We start from the raw sequence: 24,837 nt of genomic DNA, 5'->3' as shown, positions 1-24,837 counted from the left end.
AAAATGAAAAACACCATGAAGTGTTTTAATCCTTCCACCTTGCAACTTTAGCTTGAATTTTCTACATTTGATGATTTTGGACTTCTTATCATCCCCTAAGAAGACATCACCACCATCATATTTATCATACTTGCAGAACCACTCCCTATGGGGAGTGAAGTGAAAGGATGCACCTGATTCAATCAACCATGCCTCGTGATCTACATGTTTACTTGAAGAAGACGTTAAGTACACATCCCCACCTTCATCTGAGGTAGATTTCGCCTCTACAGAATTAGCATCATAATATCCCTTTCCTTTTTTGGGAGCTTTAGATATACAATCCTTTTTGTAGTTCCCTTCCTTTCCCCATTTCCAACATACATTTACAAGTTTTCCTGAAGATTTAGATCTCCCATTCGAGGACATATTTTTATTTCTATTCTGGGACCGTCCTCATATAGACAAGGCATATTCATTCTGGTGCTTCATATTTTTCCATCTCATCTCCTCCGAAAACAAGGATGAGAATATTTCATCAAACTTCAAGGTAGTGGTATTGCTACCTATTGCAGCAACAATATTATCCCCTAAATCTGGTAGAGAACACAACAAACTGATGCACTTATCTTCATCTAAATTTTTTATATCAGCAGATAAAAACTAGCTTACCATGGTGTTAAAGGCATTTATATGCTCTATCACCGAGTCTCCATCTTTCATCATCAGGTTATACAACTTTTTCCACAGGAACAATTTTTTCACTAGAGTCTTAGATTGGTACAAAGTCCCTAACTTGACCCACAAATCCTTCACTGTAGATTCCCTTGATACATTCAACAATACTGAATCTGAGATACAAAACTATATTTGCTCTTTACCTTTCGATCCAACTTCACCCAGTATTTTTCTGACATTTTCATTGGTTTAGTACCCATATCTACCATGATCCACATATCTTTATCCACCAGCAGATCCTCCAGCTTGAGCTTCAACAACTCAAAACTCTCTCCATTAAATTTCTTGATCTCTATATTTCCATTGCTTGCCATCTTCTTTCACCGCAAGAATTGATCCTGCAGATCTCCCAATAAACAGGGTCTACCATAGGCCTAAGAAAAACCCCTCAGAAGAAAAGGCATCCCCTTGAAGCTGAACGTGGATCTGATACCAAATGTAGGTTTTAACCATGTACATCAATGACCTGCAAACAAATTCTTAAAATAGAAAACATAAAATGGCAAGAACATAAAACAAATACACAAAGATTTTCCCCTAGATCCCAAAACTGGGACTACCAAATTGATTTTTTTATTATGTTCCTTTGAATGTTACAAGAAATATATATACATGCTGAAGAATTCATAAACCCCAATCAATTAACCATGGATTTGAACATAACCATAGTTTCCTTGACCAGATCTACAAAATACCATGGAAAAAAAAATCATGCCCAAAACCATGTGCAAAACCCATGTAGAAAACCATGGGTATGTCCACCCACCATCTTTGGGTCCATCCCCCATCCTTGGGTCTGCATATATATGGAAATCATATATATACCTGGGGCACTACCCCTGAACCCTGTGTAAGGGGGCTACTCTCCCTCTATAAATCCCTCGACTGGGGCAGATGCCACCCCCCTGTGATCCCCCTGTTGCACCTTCCATAATGAATAGGGTAGCTATCACCCCCCTTGTGACCCCCCCCGCATGTGCGACTAGTCGTGGACAGAATATAACACACACCCAACACTTTACTGTTGTATTCTACTTCCTATATAAAATATATCTCATTCATTGTATTTTTACAGTTGATTACTGACTATATTACTATATCATATCATATTAGTTACTCTATAGATTAAGCATATTAACATAAAACATAATTTTAGATTCATATATATCTATATATTATATATATATATATATTATATATATATATAGATAGATAGATAAATTTAGGATTCCCCATTCTATTTTCTTTGCAATAGGAAGATATGTATAGGTTAATGGAGCCTTTAAAACCATCAAGGGTGTCTACTCAAATGAAATAGACTATTTAAAGGGCCTTGGTCTAGGCCATATCCCCCTTGTTAACAAATGGTCCAAAATTGCACATCAACAAAATGATGTTAGAATGAGGGAAAATATGACTTTAAATGGCTAAGGGTAGTCATAAAAGATAGATTATTCTCTCCCCTATTGTCACCAAATTTCAATTAAACCCTTCCACTGATGAAACTTCCTCTAGTTCTCAGCTTGATCCTATTCCTAACTATACAACCAATGAACCCACAACTCCAACCCATTCTCAAATCTGATATGAGATTGTCGATTGTCTCTAAATATCGAAGAAGTCTTTTCAAGGGCTTAAGTGAGATTAGAGAGATCAATATTTGTTGAAAGATAATTGTCTCAATGTCTTGTTACACCCATAAACATTCATTTGGAAGAACAAATGGTGCTAAATCCCTTGGCGATAATTTCTCAGATTACCAACTCCCCTTGGCTCGATCAATATATTTTTGCTACCCTAGGTGTGAAACATCCATTAGAAAAACATACCCACACATTCCTCCCCATGTTTGAAGTAGACTCTAATAAACTAATAGAATATCACATTAAGGATTTCATGTTGGCCATTAGACAAAAGAACATATTCCATGAAGATGTTTTCTGTAGGTTAGTCTTGTATGATTTTGAGGTAAAAGCTACAACTAGGTATTTTGTGCAACCCCCTCAAAGTATTGTGTCTCGGGCACAATTTGAAATTGCCTTCCTAGAGAAGTTTGGGGAAAAAATACTCAAGAGGTATTAGTCATGGAAATATCTAATATGAAGATGGAATGCAAGGAAAGGATAATAACATTAGCACAATGTTTCTTTCATTAAAAACGATATTCCTAATGATTCTATGTGTCCTAAGAACCTGATAATTTCTTATTATGTCAATTCTAAGCTTACTAAGACCACTATGTGAGTAGAGAGTTCAAATTGCCACCTTACAAGAAACATTCGATGAAGCTTTATCGAGAAATACATACTTAACCTTAATCCTAATCCCAAAAAACATAGTGATCAAGCCTCATCCTCTAACAATAAACCTGAATCATTGTCAAAATCACCTACAAAAAGGCAGAAATCACATGTTGATATGAAAACAATTCAAAAAGTTCTTAATAAATTGAATAATTAAGTCATTGATCTTAAGAAAATTTTAAACGAATCACCATCTAATATGGTGAACTTTAAAACCTCATTTAAGAAACACTTTCAAAAAAATCCACCTCCCCCAATCAATGTTTTAGTGCTAAAGGGTTATCAAATGTTTTACAAGAAATAATCATAGGAACAGAGTCAAAATCTAATGAAAATGACATAGAGGAGGCTCAAGAGAACAATGAAATAGAATATGAAAATTAAACACCTCCAATCATGGGTCATTTTTCAAACAATATATTTAACGATGATTTTACCTCATTTTTTGAATATCAACACCAATATAATACGTGCAACAAGAGCCTAGTTGATAATCAAGATCCTTGTCCTTCAAATAAGGGAAAGAAAACTAAAAAAAGAAGAAGAGGTAATACACAAATGTTTCCTACTCTTTATATAGAATATTATATAATTGAAGTTCTTAAAAAATTAAGAGCCAATATCTCCCTTTTTGAGCTACTAAAAATTCTCATAATACAACAGAACATTCAACAACATATTGTTGAATATTCCAGTAAAAACAAATATGCTCCTAGTGGAAATGTGGCTAGTTTTGATAAATATTCAGTTGATCATGTTCGTATTATGAAGTTCCCTTCACAAAATTCTCTTCCACAAAAGAGAAAACCCCTCCTTTCTTTCTCACTTTTGAAATATTCAATCAAAATGTTCATAACTACATGATTGACTCTAGAGCTTCCTCCAATGTCATGCACCTTTCTGTTTGCAAGAAACTTAATGAACAAATGAAATTATTTGAGGCGAAAATTAAATAGCTTGATATAATTAATGTCAAGGTTGTTGGATAATTTACCGATATTTTGATTAGATAATCCTCTAATCACATAGTTCATCAAATAATTTACATGGCGATTGAAAACATAACTGAAGCTTATGGCCTATTCTTGAGTCAAGATTGGATGCAACACTTAAAAATAATATTTGGATATAGATTTGACTCATCTATGGTTACCATAGAAAGGGGAACCTAATAAGATAAGAGTTAATAGATAATTCTATATGAAACATGTTGTTACTGATATTGATGGTCCTAATGATAGGGCATGTTTAGTGATTCCTTAACCATTGATTTATTCTTTGGAAGTTTTGTTGTTGAATTTCTCCTTTTACTCATATCTAGTAGCAATATGAAATCATCTATGTCAATTGATAAAAGATGGATGGATGCCAATTATATTAAAAATAATTCAAAAAATGAACTTTCATCATTATATTTGATGGATCCAAGTCAAAATATGTTGCAGGTGTTGGTTGTTTGCCTCTATACAAAATGGTAATAATATTTTTATTGCTTGTAGATTGGAATTTGAGTGCACTAATAATATTGCAGAATATGAGGCACTCATCCAGGGACTTAAGAAGGCTATTGACCTTGGAATTCAATGCTTGAGGGTCTATGGAGATTCTGAAATTATTGTCAAGCAGGTACGAAATTCTATACATTGTGTTTGAGCACACTTACACAATTATCAACTTAATTTATGGGATCTAATTTCTAAATTTTCAGCTTTTAATATTACTTCAATTTCTATATATCTCAACCAAGAAACTGATTTACTAGCCATTGTATCATCTAGGCTAATACTTATTGAAGATTTCGAGCCATACTTTTTTCTATTGAATTAATATATAGACTGTCCAATCCTGACAATGCAACTAATTGGTATTTTCTTAATGATGATCAACAAATAATTGACTTCCTTCACTCAAAACATAGCTTTAATGATGATGTGATCGATGAATCGACTCATGAAGAGTATCTTTGCAATTTTTCACAAATACAAAATCAACGATCAATGGGTGAAGTGTTCACTCTAGTGAACCCTATCCTTAAACCTATTGTAAGGCTAGAAAAGTTTTACAAATTAAGTGATAATTTTAAAAGAGTTGTAAATTGTAAAACCAACAACTCTTCTATGAGTTATCAAGTCATAAATTTTGGGACTGACACAAATCCACAAAATATAAAGCTGGAAACAAATTGCACTCGTAAGGAAAAAGAAAATTGCATTCATATGTTCAAGGAAAACAAGGATGTATTTTCTTGTATGTATGATGATCTAAAAATATTCTACCCCAGCATAATAAAAAAACACTGTCCCCATAAAACCACAGATTAAACCCTTCCAACAGATGTTAATAAAGATGCATCCTGGTCTCAAACCCACTATCAAAAGTGAATTTAACAAGCTTTTGAAAGAAAAATTCATTTTCCCTATCCATCACACACAATTCACTGTGAACCCGATGCAAGTAAGCAAGAAGAATGGAAAAATTCCTCTCCTTGTTGACTTCAAAAATTTTAACAAAGCCTTTGAAAAGGAAAATTAACTAGTTCCTCCCATGGAGTAGATACGACAATGGGTTTCTAGCTCTAAAATGTCATCCTTTTTGGATAGTTTTTTAGGATACAACCAAGTCATGGTAGCTCCTATTTATCAATTCAAAAACATCTTTAGAAATTTATGGGGAAACTTCACCTATAGAAAAATTAAGTTTGGTTTCATCAATGTTGGGGCAATCTTCCAATAGGTGATGGAAATTTCCTTTCGAGGATTAATAAATGAATCTATTTTCATATATTTTGATGATGTCACTATTTAATCCAAATGGATAGCTGACCATATTTCACACCTTATAAATCTGCTTGAAATATGCATCAAATTTGGCATTTCCTTGAACCCTGAAAAGTTAATCTTTGCAGCCACTAAAGGAAAATTGTTAGCATATATTGTTTCTAAATATGGAATAATTATCAATCTAGAAAGGACTTAGGCCATTGATGGTTTATCACCCCCCAACTCTAAAATGGCCATGTAGTCCTTTCTAGGAAAGATAAATTTTGTTAGATGGTTAATCCATAGTTTTTTAGAAATTGTCAAACCAATACAAGAATTGGTGAAAAGGAACTATAACTTCAAGTGGGGAGATCAAGAAAAACAAGATTTCTACATAATCAAACATGTTATTTTTGAATCCCCTTCTTTGATGATCCAAAATTTATCCAAATATTTTATACTCTATATTTTCACCTCTAATACTACATATGCTAGTGTACTTACTCAGAAAATCGATCTTGATCATGAAATCCCAATCGATTTTATGAGGTATACCTTCAAAGGAATAGAACTAAATGATTCAACAGTGGAAAAACGATCCTATCCTTAAGGTAGTGTTGATGGTGCTTGACCCACCAACATTCAAGGGGTCACCCTGGTATGAAGTCCCAACTAGACCGCACACCGTTTGGTGTGGGAGTCCCATCCAGTATGATGGCCCGGTTTCCATTATCTTGAATATTTTCCTCAGAGCTTTCTTGCCAGCACAAGAGAGTGGTCTTCTTTGTCTTCGAGTAGTGAGGTTCTCGTACATGGTGATTGTTAGTGTTAATTGTGTCAATGGTTTCCCAATGTAGAGGGAGAGTGTGGGAGTGAGTCCCAAGTCAGTTGGAAGGAAGCGCCAACTTTGTTAGGAACACACAACACAAAAGGATGTGCACAACTTATAGAGGAGTATTCCGCATGGATGTCGCAGTCACAATACATAAGGGAAGATAACATGTACAACACATAGAAGATGAGTCCATGCGAGTTAAATGATTGTTATAGAAATTTTATGTGAAAGCTCTCTTTGATGTCGGGGAGGTAATCAACATGGGAAGGACAACGTTAACAGGTCATACAACACATTTTCATTAATATATATGTATTGCAACAATTGAATGAGTTCAAGTGTTAAAGACAGGTTAAAGCAACATGCATTACAAGTGTTCAAGATTAGTATTATAACAGTTACAATATATGGGTGAAAATGTGTTGGCTTGTTAGAAGGCTTCTGAATTAAACGAAAATTCCAAGACACATCGTTACACCATATATCACTAACCCCGTGGGCGGGTCATTAGATCCACTACTTACTCCTCAAAGAAAAGATTACAAACTCTCAAGGCTATGTGGGAGGAGCTGAGGTGAAAAGTCCTTTCCATGTACAAATGAGGGGGTATTTATAGTGAAGGGTGAAACGAACCCTTGTGGCTGTTCAACTACCCTCATGACTGTTTGACTTCCATGAATTTTCGAATTTACATGACTCTTCATACAATAAGTGGGTCTCTTGGACTTCCACTTTACATTAAATTGTTTGACAATATAGCCCACAATAGAGATGTGGACGACATGACTCATGACAAGATTCGACATGAAAGTTTTGGTACATTCGTGCTGTTGTTGGTGTGCATGTCAAGCTAGAGTGTTGTTGAGTGATGGATGTCCTCATGGTGTGTCACAACTTCATCTCTACATGGCAAAGTGCACAGGTCTTTGATGGTTGTTGGTTCGCCTCATGTTGCATTCACATATTGCTCCTTGCTTGTATGTTGGTAAGCTTGATAGGTTTGTCGTTTGTGAAAAGTGCATGTTCGTCTATCCATCCTTCCATGACCACATCTTGCATGGTTTCTCATATTTCTATCTCCAGACACATCTTTGCATGATCCTCCATTCGCAAGCACATCTCTTTGCATGCATCATTTGACCATTGTTGAACATGTTCTTCTGCATGTACTCCCTTTGTTCATCCCATCCATCGTCGCACCATGCTTGTTTATGTACCTGTATCTGTAGTCACTCATGATGAGATGACATCAAATCCATAAACCTCCAAGTCTACCATGATGCATGATAGTTTCGAATGCAGGTGATTGGGAGAGGAGACAAGGTTGTGAGCTGGGATGGAGGCTCTGAGCACTACTATTGAAAACTACGCAGCAGTCACTGGGTGATAGAGATGGGCAATCTGGATCGAAAGTGACTATCCATGGAGTCTGGCTCAGCTGGAGGAAAACATTGCGCAGTTTTTGAGAGGAACAGTCCAGGCTATGAGAAGGCTGGGTAGGCAAAATTTGCGTAATATCTAGAAGGAGAGGGAAATGGGAGCTTGGCATCCAAAACTGCACAATTCCTAGAGGGAACTAGCATCTGGCTGCTAGGCCACTGGTAATAAAAAATGCGTAATTCCTGAGGGGAACTGGCAGTCAACCGCCGAGAGATTGGTAGCAAAAACTATGCAATTCCTGGAGGGAATTGGCAACTAGTTGTGGGGTCAATGGTAGCAAAAATTGCATAATTCCTGGAGCGGACTGGTATTCAACTGTAGGGACATTGGCAGCAAAAAATGCAGAATTCCTATAGGGAATCGACAGTAGGCTACTAGGAGCTGCTGGTGGGGAAAACTATGTTGATTGTTGGGTAGGATCCCCCAAGAGCAGTTTTAGTGCTAAAAGCCCATGTTTAAGTCAAGTTTTTGTAATATTATTGTAAAGACTACACATTTTGTGGCCATAGAGCGTGAAGGTATTATATGTCACAAAGGGTAGTCCGCCCTTAGTTTTGTAAAGTAAAGTCGGTTGTAAGAGATCTAGCCATGGTCTGCAAACCATGGGATTGTATAAAAAGAGCTAAGCTCTAAGTAGTTATAGGCATAAAAGAAAGAAAGTCATAGCTTTAGAGCAAGAAGTCTAAGTCTTGTGTTGTAGCATAGGTAGAGGCTCTGCAGTTGAATGCGCAGAGGCCTAGGGTAGAAGTCCATAGATGAGTGCATGGACCCCTGCAGCTATGTGCGCAGGGTGAACATAGTCTGTAACACTTGAGAGATATTAATAAAAGGAGTTATTCTGCAATTTTTGTGTATTTTTTCTGTTGATGGGTTTGGATATCTCGGGTATGAATTTCCTTTATCATGCTTATATGATGCGTGAATGAATGAAATTAGATTAAATAATTGAATGAAATCATGAATATCTTCTTACACAGTGATAACTTTAAGTATTTGACAAGATAAGAAAATCACTAAGGATAATTGAGGAATCTGTATGACACGCTGCCATAGCAGTGTGAAAGTACCTAAGCCATAGGTTAGGGCTACGCGAAGGTCGACTGTATACTTTTGCGAAGGTATTGAAAGTCGGAATAAATGGTTTGTTTTACAAGCCCTAGAGCGATATCACCTGCGCGAAGGCAGGGATAGAAGAGGTCAAATGACATCACAACCATCTCAGGGTGTGGAAACTTGGTTCCAACATCCCCCGTACTACTTTGGGTGAGACTTCAGTTCGCGCTCCATGGGCTGATGCTGAAAGGGCCAGTAGCATAGGGATTTGTTTGGCTAATTAACGCTGAACCTAGGTCAGGCCCCCTCAAGCCAACAAATGGTTCCGTTGCCAGGACCATAATCTGCATAAGAGATGTGTGATGCTGTATCACTGGAATCCAAATAAGAAGGAGATTAGAGATTGGTTAGATAGAAAGATCCACGAATTCACAATACAGGAGAATAGGAACCCATGACTGACAAAGGAACATTGGTTGGATTGGTACCTATATACAAAGATCCATGATATCTTTTTTTTCTCTTTCCCTATTGAGTTATAAGAGTGGATCGCGAAGCTAGAAGATAACCATGGAAGGTGGAAACTTGAAATTCCTATTGTGTGGACCCCAGAGCTAGTGCAAAGGTTGGAAGCATCGGAGGATAAGATCACTTGTGCTGTCGATCATTGGATCGACCACGTCATAGGAGGATTTGTGACTGAATTCGCGGTTGACACCTCAGTTAGTGATAATGAGGCAGAGCGAAGTTTTTTCAAAGGACCACGAGGTAAGTACATAAAATATTTGAATACTTGGATTAAAATGTTGTTGTGCAAAAAATGAGTTATGCAACTACCTTGATGTTCGGGACTACGCAAAGTGGAAAAAGTTACAGGAAAGAAGGAAAAAAGGGTCTAGAGTATAGCCCCTTGATTTCACCTCCATGAAGAGACAAAGAAGGGTTAGCGAAGGTTTCTCCACAAAGTGTTATTTAGATAATAAGACAAGGATTCCCATGAATACCACCTCCACCCACACCACCTCTGACTTCACCACCCTCAAATTCACTTGTACCACCTCCACCTCCACTGAGGTTTAGTATGGCAAATACAGTGAAGTTTCCTTTGTTCAAAGGCATGGGAAATGAGGACCCGGACCAATTCTGGTTCATTGTGAGGGTTGTATGGGAAGCTCATGGTGTTACAGATGATCATATAAAGAAGGTGACACTGGTTAGTTCTCTACAAGATCATGTGCTAACCTGGTATATTAAGTACTCTAATGATAACCCAAATGTTGGAGTAGTAGACATCTAGGCAACACTAAATAGGGAATTTAGTAGGCCTAAATCCGAGGTGCAGCGATTGTGGGATTCAAAGAGATTGCGATGCAACTAGGCGAGATGCCTTGGGAACTAGATCAGAGGTTGAAATGTCCATGAAGCCAACATGAATTTGACAGAAGGATAGCATCACGAGTGGTTTGTGCCTTCGCTACTACCACACTTAAGGTGTGCGCTATCGTAGCAAAAGATAACAACTCAGGCAAAGGCCTTGGAGATTTCCATGAGACTACATGAGACTCCGATGCAAGATCCTAATTTAGGAATTTAGTAGATCCATGCGCAGCTAAAGAATTTGTGCCTTGAGATGCAATGTTTGAAGCAGGACAGGATTGTTCAGCCAAAGGTACGCGAGGAGGTATGGTGCTTGAAGTGCAAGAGTCAGGGTCATGACAAAGACCATTGCCTAGTCTTTGCAAATTACATTGTAGGAGGAGGACCGATGCCTTTAAGGTCGAAAGCTCAAGAAGGACCTAGCACAGGGCCTGCATTATGGTGCACTGTCTACCAAGTAGCCGGAAAACATGCCACGGATAAGTGTCACTTGCTACAGAGGTATGTACAAGCACCGCAACAACTGTCCTATAGCTTTTGTAGGTCGATATGACACGATGACTGTAATTTCAGGAGCTACGAATTGATGATGGATAGAAATCCCACCTATAGGGTTTAGGCCGAAATGTGGCCCCTTGACTAGAATGGAAGGATGGTGCAGACAGGATTTTAGGGGTGCAAACGTGGCCGAGGCAGAGGAGGACCTGATAGAGGTCAAGGAAAGTTGATTTGTTACAATTATGGAGGACCAGGACACTATTCCCGTGATTGCACTAATCCAACGCGTCCGTCGTGCAAGTATTGCACATTGTTTGATCATGAAACAAATGATTGTCCTACGCTGATAGCTAGGATAGATGAAAAATAGGCGCTACCACCTCCGCCAACTCAGAACTTGCAGATGATGAGATCTGAGCCGTGCGAGGAAGATCCAAACGTAAATATAGTACTCAAAAGTGGAATCACGACAGGAGATGACAAGGGGAAATAGCCAGAAGATAGTACATGGATTCGCAAAGCCCCAATGAAAGAACCTGAGTTTGATTTAGACCGCACTCGTGAAACCTTCATGGAAGCTAAGAAGAGCTTTGCTGAGGCCTCCACCTTAGGAAGTAAGGATAAGTCTGAGCCAAAGATGGACCCCTCTATGTTCACAACTTTCCTGGAAACCTGTATGAAGTTACTGCGTGACAGTAAGGCTGTGAAAGGGTTATAAGAACTCATCAATAGATGCATTGGAACTATGCCAGGTGAGCCGCGCGTAGTACGAAAGATCGGTAAGCATAAAATAAGGATGGGACAGAGATGAGACTAGTCGTATAAATAGGAGAGTATGAAATGGATCAAGTCATTTTGGACCTGGGGTTAGATGTGAATGTCCCTCCAAAGAATACTTGGGAGCGAATGGGGAGACTTGCACTACAATGGTCTCTGATTTAGCTAAGAATGGTGAATCAACAGAAAATCATCCCCATGGGGCGGCTGTAGGGGTGATCATGGATATTGAGGGAGCGAGCACACTGGTGGATTTTGAAGTAATAGAGATAGGGGATGATAACAATCCCTACCTTGCGCTCTTGGGAATTGACTGGGCTACTGATATGAATGGGGTAATCAATCTGAAGAAGTGAAAGATGATCTTTGAGAAGAAATCGCTGCGCATAATAATACCCCTCAATCCCGCTAAAGGATCACGCTATACTGAACCTGTCCGTGATTATGAGAGTGATGACGACCTGGAATGTATCTATAAGATAATAGCACAAGAACAAGATTGGGTGAATCCCACTACAGATGGATAGATTACGTGGGATCGTGAGAGTTCCGGCACTTTAGACTCCAACGAAGAAATAGAATGCTGGCAGAATCAGTTACATGAAGTAACCATGCTGAATTGCAACATGATGACCTGGTCATTGCGTTGTGTGTCATTAGAGGTAATAAATCTACCTATTTATGATGGTATAAATGAGGTAGATATCTTTTTTGATGCATTTGAAAGGGAGGTACCAGAAAAGTAGCGCTTCCAGGCATTGGACTAGGCATTGCACGCTACGCCTACAAGATGGTGGGGTACGCACAAGGGAAGCTTTGATGATTGGCACGAATGTAGGAGGATGATGAGAACATGATTTGGGAAGCCTAAGATGTGACTGCAGAAAAGTATGATGGGAAAAATGATCCACGTGCACATATGGCCTAATGGACGCAGGCTTTCGGAGAAAATCCCCAACCTGAGTGGGTGCACCTATTTTTTCATACCCTGGATGTTATCCCAATGAATTGGTATATAGAAACATAGCTCCACCATGGGATAGGTGAATTGGATATCCTGCGTGAAGGATTCACGATGACATTCAGTTTTGAGGATGAGTTTGACAGTGTTGATGAAGTACTACAAGAGGTGAAAGCAACGATCTTTAGGATGCTACGGGATCCTTTAGACCTAATTCAAACTGAATGGGCTACTCAGCTGAGTCACATGCTCAAATGTTATAATATAATTGTTGAAGCAGAGGATGAGGATCTGTAGAAGATTAACATTCTAGAAATAGAAGGCCACTGTGAGGTTCAAGGACTGCAGATTGAGAACCCTGATATACCCACGTCGGTGAAAACAAAACAACTAAACATTGGTATGGAGGCAAACCCAAATTCGCGAAGATTGGAGACTACTGGGACGACGCGATGGTGGATAAGGTCATTGAATTTCTCCACGAATACCAAGACTTATTCCATAACAAGTTTACGGATCTAAAAGGAATAATTGGAGACCTAGGAGTGATGAAGATCACGTTAAAGCTCAACATGAAGCCAGTTAAGTAGAGGCCTTACCGCCTCAATCCGAAATACAAGGAGAAGGTCCACTTAGAGCTAGACAAGATGCTAGTAGCAGGCATCATTGAGCCTATGGAAGAATCTGATTGGGTAAGCCCAATGGTGGTGCAAGAGAAGAAGCAGAAGGATGAGATAAGGATATGCGTGGATCTCAGAAAACTGAATGACGCTTGTGTGCATGATCCTTTCCTGACTCCATTCACAGATGAAGTGTTGGAAAATGTAGGTGGCCAAGAATCATATTCCTTCACTAATGGGTTCTCTGGGTACCACCAAATCAAAATCACACCAGAGTATAGGAGCAAGACAACCTTCATGACTGAGTGGGGTTGTTTCCAATACACTGTAATGCCGTTTGGATTGAAGAATGCACCTGCCATCTTTTCATGCGTGGTTGTTGTGGCATTCAAGGAATTTATTCATAAGTTCTTGGAGGTATATTTTGATCACTGGATTGTATTTGGGTTGGTTAAGTGCCATGTATCAAGCTTGTGCCTGATGTTGGATACTTGTCGAAGATACCAGATCGCACTCAATCTCAAGAAGTTTCTGTTTTGCATTCATTTTGGTAACTTATTGGGGCATGTGGTTTGCAGACAAGGACTAATGGTAGACCCCTCGAAGATCATGGTGATACTAAACTTGGAAGTGCCAAGGAGTGTGAAACAGTTACGTGCTACTCTCAGACATACAGAATATTACAGAAAGTTTATTAAAGGCTATGCCCAGATCACCACGGTGATGGAAAAATTGTTGAAGAAGGATGTCAGGTTCTACTGGAACGATGACTGTAAGAAAAGCTTGGATATATTGAAAGAAAAGATGGTTACCACACTGATTTTAGTCTTCCCGGACTAGAAGAAAGAGTTTCATGTACATGTCGACATATCATGTATAGCGCTGGGGGCAATACTAACACAAAATGGCGAGAAGGCTTGTACCATCCTATCACGTTCGTAGGCCATAGATTATCCAAAGCGAAGGAGAACTATTCTACCACTGAACATGAGGGGCTAGCTATGGTGTATGCACTCTAGAAGTACTGGCACTACTTGCTAGGAGGCCATTTTAAGATGTATATAGATCACTCCGCGCTGAAGTGCTTGGTCAATAAGCCTTTGTTGGAGGGGTGAATCTACAGATGGATCTTATTGTTCCAAGAGTATGATTTTGAAGTTGTTGTGAAGCCTGGATGATTGAACACAGGAGAGGAACCTTCTAACTTGGAAGAAGGATTGCCTAACACACATCTATTTGTAGTGGGTGTCATGGATGGTCATTTTGAGGATATAATACACTTCCTAACAACAAGGATTGCACCGGAATGATACTCTATCCAGTGAAAGAAGGAATTAGTGGTGCGTGCGGTAGATTTCTTTGTCATTTTTGGGCATCTATATAAGATGGGGACTGATGAGATATTGCAATGGTATGTACTTGAGTTCAAACGAAGCATCATCCTCGCAAAATATCATGGGGTAACCATGGGAGGACATTATGTAGGGAGATTAACCACGCAGAAGATTCCACGCACAGGGTTGTGGTGGCCAACCCTTCATCTGTATTCAAAAGCATATTACAAGGTGTGTGATGTATGTCAAAGAACAGGTAGGCCATCGTAGAGGGATGAAATGCCTTCGAATCCACAAATGACATTTCAAACCTTTGAAATGTGGGCAATAGATTTTGTAGGACCCATCCAGCCACAAGGGAAGATAGGAGCAAGGTACATTATCAATGTGACGAAGTATTTTACAAGTTGGGCAGAAAAGTAGCCGGTGAAGGATTGCACAGGTACGACGGCCCCGAAGTTCCTATTTGAGCATGTGCTGATGCAATTTGGATGTCCAAGGATGTTGATGAGTAATCATGGTATGCACTTCCTGAATGAGACGATCATCGCACTAATGAAGGAATTTCAGGTATATCACCAGAAGAGCACACCTTATCACCCATAGTCTAACGGGACAGTGGAGGCATTCAACAAAGTGCTTGAAAATGCATTGACCAAGGTTTGCAATACTTAGTGAAGTGATTGGGACCTACGCATACTTGCAGTATTGTGGGCTTATTAAACGACATGCAAGAATTTGACGGGACAAACCCCTTTTAGGCTTGTCTATGGTGTGGAAGTCGTAATTCCTATGGAATACATCGTGCATAGTCTACGCATAACCACACTCATAGGTATGAAAAATCATGGAGCCCTAAAAGAGAGGCTCATGCAACTGGATGAGCTCGAAGAAGAAATATTTTTGGCTGGATTTCACCAGCAAGTCTAAAAGCAGTGTGAAAAGGCATGGCATGATCGACACATCAAGCTGCGCACATTTAAGGTAAATGATATGGTTTTGTTGTATGATATTAAGTTTGATAAATTCCCCGTAAAATTCAGGATGCACTGGTTAGGGCCTTTTATTATTAAAGATATCACCGATGGAGGAGCAGTACAGCTGGTCAAGTTAAATGGAGAACCCTTCCCAGTAAAGGTGAATGGCAGTTGCTTGAAGCCATACACTAGTGGTTCAGCCATGTGACTAAATGAAAGTAGCACAGTCTTAGCGCTCTAGGAAGTTGAAAGGAGGTGCGGGACTATAAACTACACTGCCCAAGTTGGGTAGCTGCGCGATTGGAAGATGGTACAAAGTAAGGACATGTCACTGGGTCCATGACAACATGGAGGGAGCTGTGCTACCCAGGGATAAATCGCTCAGGTCGGCTAGAAAGTGACCGTTAAAGTCATTGTTCATGAAAATATGGCAGAAGTGAGGCCAAATGGAGTGGGCAGTCGACATTTAAGATGAAATTTATGGCTTAGATCCTTGAAAATTTTCCGCCAATCCGGCATTAATGGACCAATTTTGGGGGGAACAGTCGGATTTGAATTCAAATTTCCCTATAGATTACAAGTGGTTGTCCAGTAAGAAACACTTGGCATTTCAAGTATTCAGCTATTGCGCTCTCAGATGCCTATGGATCCAAAGTTTTTCAAAGCTCTCAAGTAGACTCCTACATTTGAAAACTTGCCTGAGACGTCATGAGTATTGATAGAGAGTGTTATGTCATCACCCCTAGAAGTTATCAGTACACAACAAGTGGTAGAAGAGTTGGCACAAGAGATGGAGAAACAGGCAGAAGAGGTTGCCCCAAAAGTAGCTAAAGTACTGGTGGAGGTCCCTAAACCCCGAGAACACCGAGACCGAAGCCAACCCCAACCAAGGATACCATGAAAGTTAAGAAGGGCAAGCCACTTTCCATCCCAGTATGCATGTCACCAAGACGAAACCCAACAAAGCCCACTGCCCAGGAGAAAGGCAAGGCTATAAACCTAGAGGTAGAAGAGGAGGATATTGAAGACATCCCCATGGACGATGAAGATGTGGGAGTGGAAATAGAAGAGGTTGAAGCCCAGGGTGCAGACCCTATTACACGCTTGTCGGAGTATGTCCCTCCATGCAAGCCTAAGTCCAAGGTCCCAAGGACATTGATGAAAGTAAGACTCCCCTGCAAACCCCATTGCTACGAGATGAGATCAGTTTTGACGGTTCACGTTTGGAACGAGTGCTGATTTTCAAGCTTGAAGACTGTGACTTGGCGGATCATGAGAAGTTCCCACACCTAGCGACTGAATAGTTGATGCGACGCATCATAGACACAACTGTGAGGATGACTGCACTGGAACCACAGAAGTGGCTTAGAGGAGTAGAGAAGGTAGGATTACTCAACCTACTCTAGGTGTCGCACTATAACTGCACCCTAGTGATGGTTTTAGTCATCAAGTAGCTATTGTGCTTGGTGCATGATGGGTGTCTGTGGCTGGAGGAGTCAATAAACATCACCAATATGTTGATTCATCGCATAACACGCCTATTGTATACAGGAGAAAATCCAGTGATGATCTTCAATGGCAAGGGTGGCGAGCTGGCGCTTGCAGAATCAGTGAAAGAGAAGTTCAAATTGGTGAAGAATTCACACAGGTACACAATCTCTAGCATATGCGACCCCGCTATGAAGGTGGCAACACAGATCCTTGCAGGGAAGGTGACGTGGAACTGCCACGCCGACAAGGTGCCTATGCCTGTCGTCGCACTCACACAGTAGTGTGAGGAAGGAGTCTAGTTTAACTGGTCGGAGTACCTTCATGGTGAGTTCCTGGCAAACTGCCGCGAAGCACAGGAGAAAAGCAAGACATTCCACTACACGTGGCTCTTGCTATCAATTGTGCTCATAGCGTGGGAGCTACTAGAAGAGAGCCAATTCCCCTTGGTCACAGTGAACCTTCCTCAAGCAACAAAGTATGCTTTGTTGTGGGAAACCAAGGATGCGGAGCGTGTTTGGGACAACAAAATCTTCTAGATCCTGATGGAAATGGATATCAGGATGCCTATCAATCGCAAACCGCAATTGTCACCAATGGTATATGCTAACCTATAGAGCTATGCTGAATTCAAAGCTGATTTCCATCGGATCTCAATCAGGGCATGGAAGGACCCTATGCAGAAGTGGTACGACTTGTCGTACCTAGCCATAGATGATGCCATTGATGCGGTGTTGGATAAATGGCCGGTGGAGTGGTGCACCTTCACAGACTTGGTAGTGGGTGGAAGCAAGTCCGTTGCACAAAAGAAGAAGGATGAGGCCAAGATGAATATGGTGCAGTTGGTGGAAAAGCAGAAGAAGGAGGTCACTGCGAAGGCCAAGCTAGAATAAACAGGGAAGGAGATAGGAAACCAGACAGGTGGCACAGAGCGGGGCTCTGAAAAAGTCGCGCTGTTGCCTTCACCTAAAACTAAAGAAGAGGACATAGAGCAGCACGACGTGGACCCTCAAGAGATGTCTGGCTGCATTAAGCGCCTGAGGGAGTTGGAAAAGGGAGGGTCCAGGAAGAAATTAGAAGCGACCAAGACCTCGCTGGACCCTATCACACTAACAGAGGGAGATTATATGACATAGGTGACACAATTAGAGGTGTCACAGCAGAGGCCCTGCAGCAATTTGAAAAGCAGCAGTAGATCATCCTAGGGGCCATCTAGATGGGATTATAGGAGTTTCAAACCTCCACATCACAAGTTGGTACAATGTCTACTAGCTTAGCTATCGACACATTAGAGGCTACTGATATGTTGTGCATGAAGGCTTCTATTGCGCTAGTGGTGCTAGATGGAGCATTCACAATAGAAAATGAGGTTGACAGGCCCACTGTCAGCACCTTGAAGGGAGTGGGATTGAACCTGGTGTGGAGCACTGGAAAGGTATGTTTTTGACAAACAATTTAGTGACTTTTCAGTAACAATTGTAACCCTTTCTGCATCATGAACTCAAAGAAATAAAGAATTTTAATAGAATGTGTGAGAATTAGTATGGAAAGCTTAATCGCTGATAATTGTTATGTTTCTATGCAGGAAAAGGTGGAAATGAGGAGCGCCCGTTCAAATAGGATAGACAAAGGAAGGATAACTGATGTCCCTCTAGAAGGGAACCAGATGCAAATGAGATCGAACAGATCGAAGCAGAACGACCTAGGAAAGAAAGAAGGGTTATCAATTCGGCGGAACAAGGAAAGAAAAGTAAAGGGTTAACGGCTTGGCGAATCCCTCAAGATCTTTGATCCTAAGGGATCGTTGTTTTGCTTATTTCTGTTACCTAGATACCTCCGTCGTTCCTTTTATAAAAAGGAATAGCATTGTTAAAGAAAGGAGACTTTGGATGTTATTTTAAGTTTTAGACAAAACTTTGATCATCAACTCTCACTGAGACTTGGCTTGCTGTACGTTTGTTGATGCATTAATATAAAAGACTTGGTGTTTATTTCATCTCTGCGTCTGGAGTAATCTAAGGCGGTGTACCATTGGGAGCTAAGGGCCCAGCTTCGAAGGACACTTGCTTTTGTATCATTATAATTTGATTTCTGCGTGATTTGCTTATCTTTATTGCTCGGTAATCTGACATGCTTTTCATATGCTATTCCATGCTCTGTTACGTTTAATTCATTAATGGTTTCTTCAGGAGATTTATGTAGTGACTTTGTGTTGTATGAATGAATCTTTTCAGAGTTAATTGCATGTTATCAGTCTAAGCCAGCTATTTCTGTTACAGAGCATTTGTACTGAATATTATTGTTATTGGATTCATTTGAAATCCCAATTATTGGAATCCGGAAGTAATGTTATTCTATTTGGAAACATAGGCATATTTTCTTTAGTCATCAGATTGCTAGAGTAGCGTGTGTTGTGTGTATATATGATTGATGCTTGCTGTTCCATAAAAGATTGCTATTTTATTGCAGAATGTGAGTTTGGTTCAATAGAGTAAGTTTAGTTCTGACTCGCGAGACTTAGTTTATTTGATTGCTGTTCCATTTACTGCCGTTCCATTTATTGCTGTTCCATTTCAGATTTTCTGTTTCATTTCCTGTTTGCTGTTCCATTTTACTTTCTACCGTTCTATTTACTTGCAATTGCTGCGTTGGTGTGAGAGAAGGTCTAAGGCTGTAGTGAGCCTCAGCAATCGCTGCCTAGATCCCAGACCTATGGTCCATGCTCTAATTTCCTTTCCATCAGTTTCTAGAGGGATGGGTTATCGCTTCCGCACCCTTGACTGATAAACTGCCGTGTGTGATTTTATTCCTTTAAAGTAATCTAGTCATAGTTTAGCATCCGTTTACTCTTGTATTTTCTGAACGCTATACTACTAAGCATTACTCTGACGAATAGCCTCGGATTGAGATACTCTTTGCAATAACAAAGCGTTCCTGGATTGACTTATTAATGTGGAATAACTAGATGTGAAAGAGACCCTTGTTACAGCTCTACATTTTGGCGCCGTTGCCGGGGAAAGAGTATAGCCATTTGTCTTTTACAGAGTAGTGTACGAGTCTGCTAGGGGAGAGTTGGATTTTAAAAACGGAAGGTAAGAACCTGCGTACGGAGCATGTAAAAGCCCTGCTCCACTGTCCACTTTCCTGGCAGAATTGTGGGTTGAGTAGGATCTAGTAGTTAATAGAATTCATGACTAAGTAGAAAAAGCCAGAAAAGAATATCAAACCTCCTTTCAAACCCGAAAAAGCCAAAGGGCCGGTGACCCTTGGCCGAACAACCTTCATAGACGAAATCTATAAGAAAACTGAATCTCAGCCATCAGTAGGGCCCAGGAAAACCAATTCTAAACAACCTACTAGCTCCCTTCAGGCCACAGGATCACCATCTGTAGCCTTCGCTGAGGTGCATAGTCAGACCGATCAACAGGACTTTCAAGAAATTGAAAATTCTATTCCAGAACGACTGCAGGAAGGGAATCTAAGCAATCTTTGTGAAGGAGAAGGGGAAACAGGGGAAGTTGAGGAGCCAAGATCTCCTCCTAGGATAATTCAGCCATTAAACAGCCCAGATAAAGGGAGCACTGCAAAAATCATTGTTGAGGGGATTCAATCTCCTCAAACAACAGGGACTCTCATTATTCCAGACAAAGGAAGTGCTATTAAAACAATCCCTGTCAAGGCCGTTCCTTCTCAGCCTAGGAATACCCTCCTAGAAATCCCGGAAGGTTACTGGCACATATTCGATCCCATGGCACAGAATCAACCAAATACTCAAACTTCTACATTACAATATCCTATAGTGGATTCTGCAACAAATGCTCCTATGAAAGCAATTCCCCTTCAACACATTCCTACATTTCACGGACTTACATCAGAGGACCCCGTTGCATTCTTATTTGAATTTGATGTGTTATGTAGGGGATATGATTACACCATCGACCCCCAGAAATTAAAATTGTTCCCCTCCACTTTGAAAGGGGCAGCCTTAAGATGGTTTATGGGTTTAGGCGATGGAGTTATAAATAACTGGGAGCAAATGAAAGAATCTTTACTAAAGAAATATCAAGATTACTGTAGGTCTAGAGAATTGAAAGATGAAATATTTCAGATGATAGCTAGACCAAATGAAACATTAGAAGAATATGTAGAACGTTTTCAGTATAATTTACAAAGATCTCCATATGCATCACTACCTCTGCCTGATAATGTGTTAAAAACAACATTGATCAGAGGCATGAAGGAACAATGGATTGAAACATTAAATATCATGGGAAAAGGGGATATTTATCAAGAGAATTTTGCTGACATCATCGATTTATGTATCAGGAGCTCGAGAGGCAGCACAAGGATAAAACCAGCAGAATATGATCGGTTTGTCAGAGATAACAAAATATCAACAGAAGGAGTAACACGTGTAGAACTTGGAAATTTATTAGAAAATTTTAAAACTGATATTCTGGGGACATTAACTACACAACTTGATATTGTGCAGGCTAAACAGAAGCAGATGGAGGCAGAACAGAATTTGGCGATCTTCTGCCCCCGATGTAGAAGAAAACATAGTCACAAGGAATGTCCACTAGATGCAGTTCAAACATGTGCTATCTGTACAAAAGATCACCTTACTGAGAGCTGCCCCTCACTTCCTGGATTGAAGGCAGTATATAAGGAAGCGGAAGAAGAGCCAGAATCAGCATACTTCATTAACCAGCGTCACCAATGGCAACCAAGGCAATCTGGTATGTTCTCAGACCCAACTTCTTCTTTCCAGCCTCTGCAGTATAATACTCAACAATATAGTATGTGGCAAAACCAATCTCAACCCCCATTTCCGAACTGGTCATCACAACCGTTTCCTTCTCCAAATCCATGGATGAATCAGACAAGCCAATTTGGTTGGCTGAATTTTCCTTACGCCCCACCATATTGGCAGAATAACCCATATCCTCCACAATGGACCCCCCCTACTTCACAAGGTTCACCCTGGCAGACAAACTGGCCAAAATCGACGTATCAGCCAAGAGGAACTATTCCGCTCCCTCAACTAACTCTGCTAGCTTTACAACAAAATCCCCAGTCTAATCTGAGACCGCAACTCCCAGCTCAACCCAACCCCAATCCAAATAATATACCGGTCCAATCCCTCCAAATCATAGAATCTTCAGAAATCGAACCTGATCTGAGGGAGTGCAATGATCTTCAGTTAAGATCTAGACGTATAATAGAAACAGAGGGAGATAAAATAGTTCACATTGAAGATCAGTTATCGATAGAACAACCATTACAACAAGAGGGTGTAAATAAAGAGCAGATTCATCATCAAGCAAGTACATCCTCTCCTCCCTTCCCAGAACGATTAGTCATACCACGACCTGTACAATATCCAGACTTTGACATTCTGGGAGAGTTACAAAACCTGTACATAAGAATTCCTTTCCTCCAAGCCATTCAAGACATCCCTATATATGCAAAAACTATAAAAGAATTGTGCATAAAAAAACCACGGAGGAATGCAACCACTAACCCAAGAGTCCAAGTAGTCGGTACTTTATCTGACCTGTTATCAGGAACACCCATTAAATATGAAGATCCGGGAAATCCAATCGTAACCGTTCAAATCTATGGACAGACTCTGACTAATGCTTTAGTTGATCTAGGAGCTGCAATTAATATTTTGACAACTTCTACTTGCCAAAAGCTCGGCATTACATCGGTAGAACCCACTTCTACTTTGTTAGAATTGGCCGACCGATCTGTACTTCGACCAGAAGGTACTCTATACGATGTCATGGTCTCTATAGATTCCTGGGAATACCCAACTGATTTCCTGGTAATTAATCCAAAAACCCGACTGGATGGACACCCGCTAATTTTAGGTAGACCTTGGCTCGCTACCGCCGATGCTTACATTGGTTGCCGGCAGGGAAATATGACCATAACCAAAGGACCAGATATTAAAAATCTAGTTCTATACCCTCCAGCACAGCCAAGTCTTACAATGATAAAAACTAACCAGCACCCTGTATCATACCTTACTGACAATATCAGATCACCATTGACTATACAGAAGGCCCTAGACTTTAAAGACCAAACAGAAGACGATGCTATCAATAACTTCATTAGTCGAACTGAATCTAGATCTCACACACAGTGTTTCATGATAGAAGCTGCATTCGATAGCGAACTAGAAGAAGATCCTTTGAAAGATGTGCATGACCAAACAATACCCGTGGCCTCTGTTGCCAATAGTAAAATAGTGGAAATTGAACCGGGAAAAACTCTAAATATCAATGCCAACCTTACACCGGACCAAGAAATAAAACTCATCCATCTGTTACGGAAGTATCAAGAAGCATTTGCGTGGGATTACCCTGATATGAAAGGGATTGATCCCCAATTGTGCACCCACCATATTTATATAGAAAAAGATGCAAGGTCTGTCCATCAACCGCAAAGAAGACTCAACCCTCATCTAAAAGATGTTGTAAAAGCTGAACTTCAGAAACTTTTAGATGTTAATTTTATCTATCCTATTTTTGATAGTAAATGGGTCTCTCCGCTTGTGGTTGTACCCAAGAAGAATGGGAAATGGAGGATTTGTGTGGATTACAGGGAGTTAAACAAAGCCACACAAAAAGATCACTTCCCTCTCCCATTCATAGACCAAGTATTGGATACTTTAGCAGGAAAGAAATTCTTTTCTTTCCTGGATGGCTTCAGTGGATACAATCAGATTCAGATTGCCCCTGAAGACCAGGATAAAACTACTTTTTCTTGTCCTTGGGGAACGTTTGCCTATAGAGTTCTGCCCTTTGGCCTATGTAATGCTCCTGCCACATTCCAAAGGGCTGTTCTTAGCATCTTTGCAGATTTAATAAATGATGGACTTGAAGTGTACATGGATGACTTTACACCATATGGAGATGATATTGATCCAGCTTTAGACACTCTAGAAAAAGTCCTACAACGTTGCATTGCTACCAGGCTTTGCTTAAGCCACGAAAAATGTTATATGATGATGACTGAAGGGCTTATTCTAGGACACTTTGTCTCAGCAGCTGGCATTCAGGTAGATCCGGCCAAAATTCAAATACTTTTGCTCATCCCCACTCCCACTACTCAAACAGAGGTACGCAGCTTTCTTGGATTTTCTGGGTATTATAGACGATTTATAGAACATTATTCACACATTGCTACACCTCTATATGCACTAACTGGTAATGTTGATTTCATGTGAACAGAAAAATGCAACCGCGCTTTCCAGGAATTAAAGAAGCTTGTATCAACAGCTCCAGTCCTTCGAGGACCAAACTGGAATTTACCATTCCAAATCTCATCTGATGCCTCGGATACAGCAATCGGTGCAGTCCTTGGGCAGGAAGAGGATAAAAAACCATATGCTATTTATTATATCAGCAAAAATTTATCCCCTGCTGAATTAAATTACACTGTCACCGAAAAGGAATTCCTGGCTGTAATACATGCTGTCAATAAGTTTAGACATTATATTACAGGCTATCCCGTTATTTTATCTACAGATCATTCTGCTATCAAATATTTAGCGAATAAACCTGTCACAAATGCTAGAATAACTAGATGGTTGATCTTATTGCAGGAGTTCGATATCACAATCAAGGATCGACCCGGCAGGGAAAACCCTGTCGCTGATTTTCTCTCATGAATACCAAAATCAATTGA

This window comes from Pinus tabuliformis, chromosome 5_2 (assembly GCF_031772625.1).
Source record: "Pinus tabuliformis cultivar Carrire ecotype Pingquan chromosome 5_2, CPIR1, whole genome shotgun sequence".
Taxonomy (NCBI): domain Eukaryota; kingdom Viridiplantae; phylum Streptophyta; class Pinopsida; order Pinales; family Pinaceae; genus Pinus; species Pinus tabuliformis.
This window is presented reverse-complemented; position numbering follows the sequence as displayed.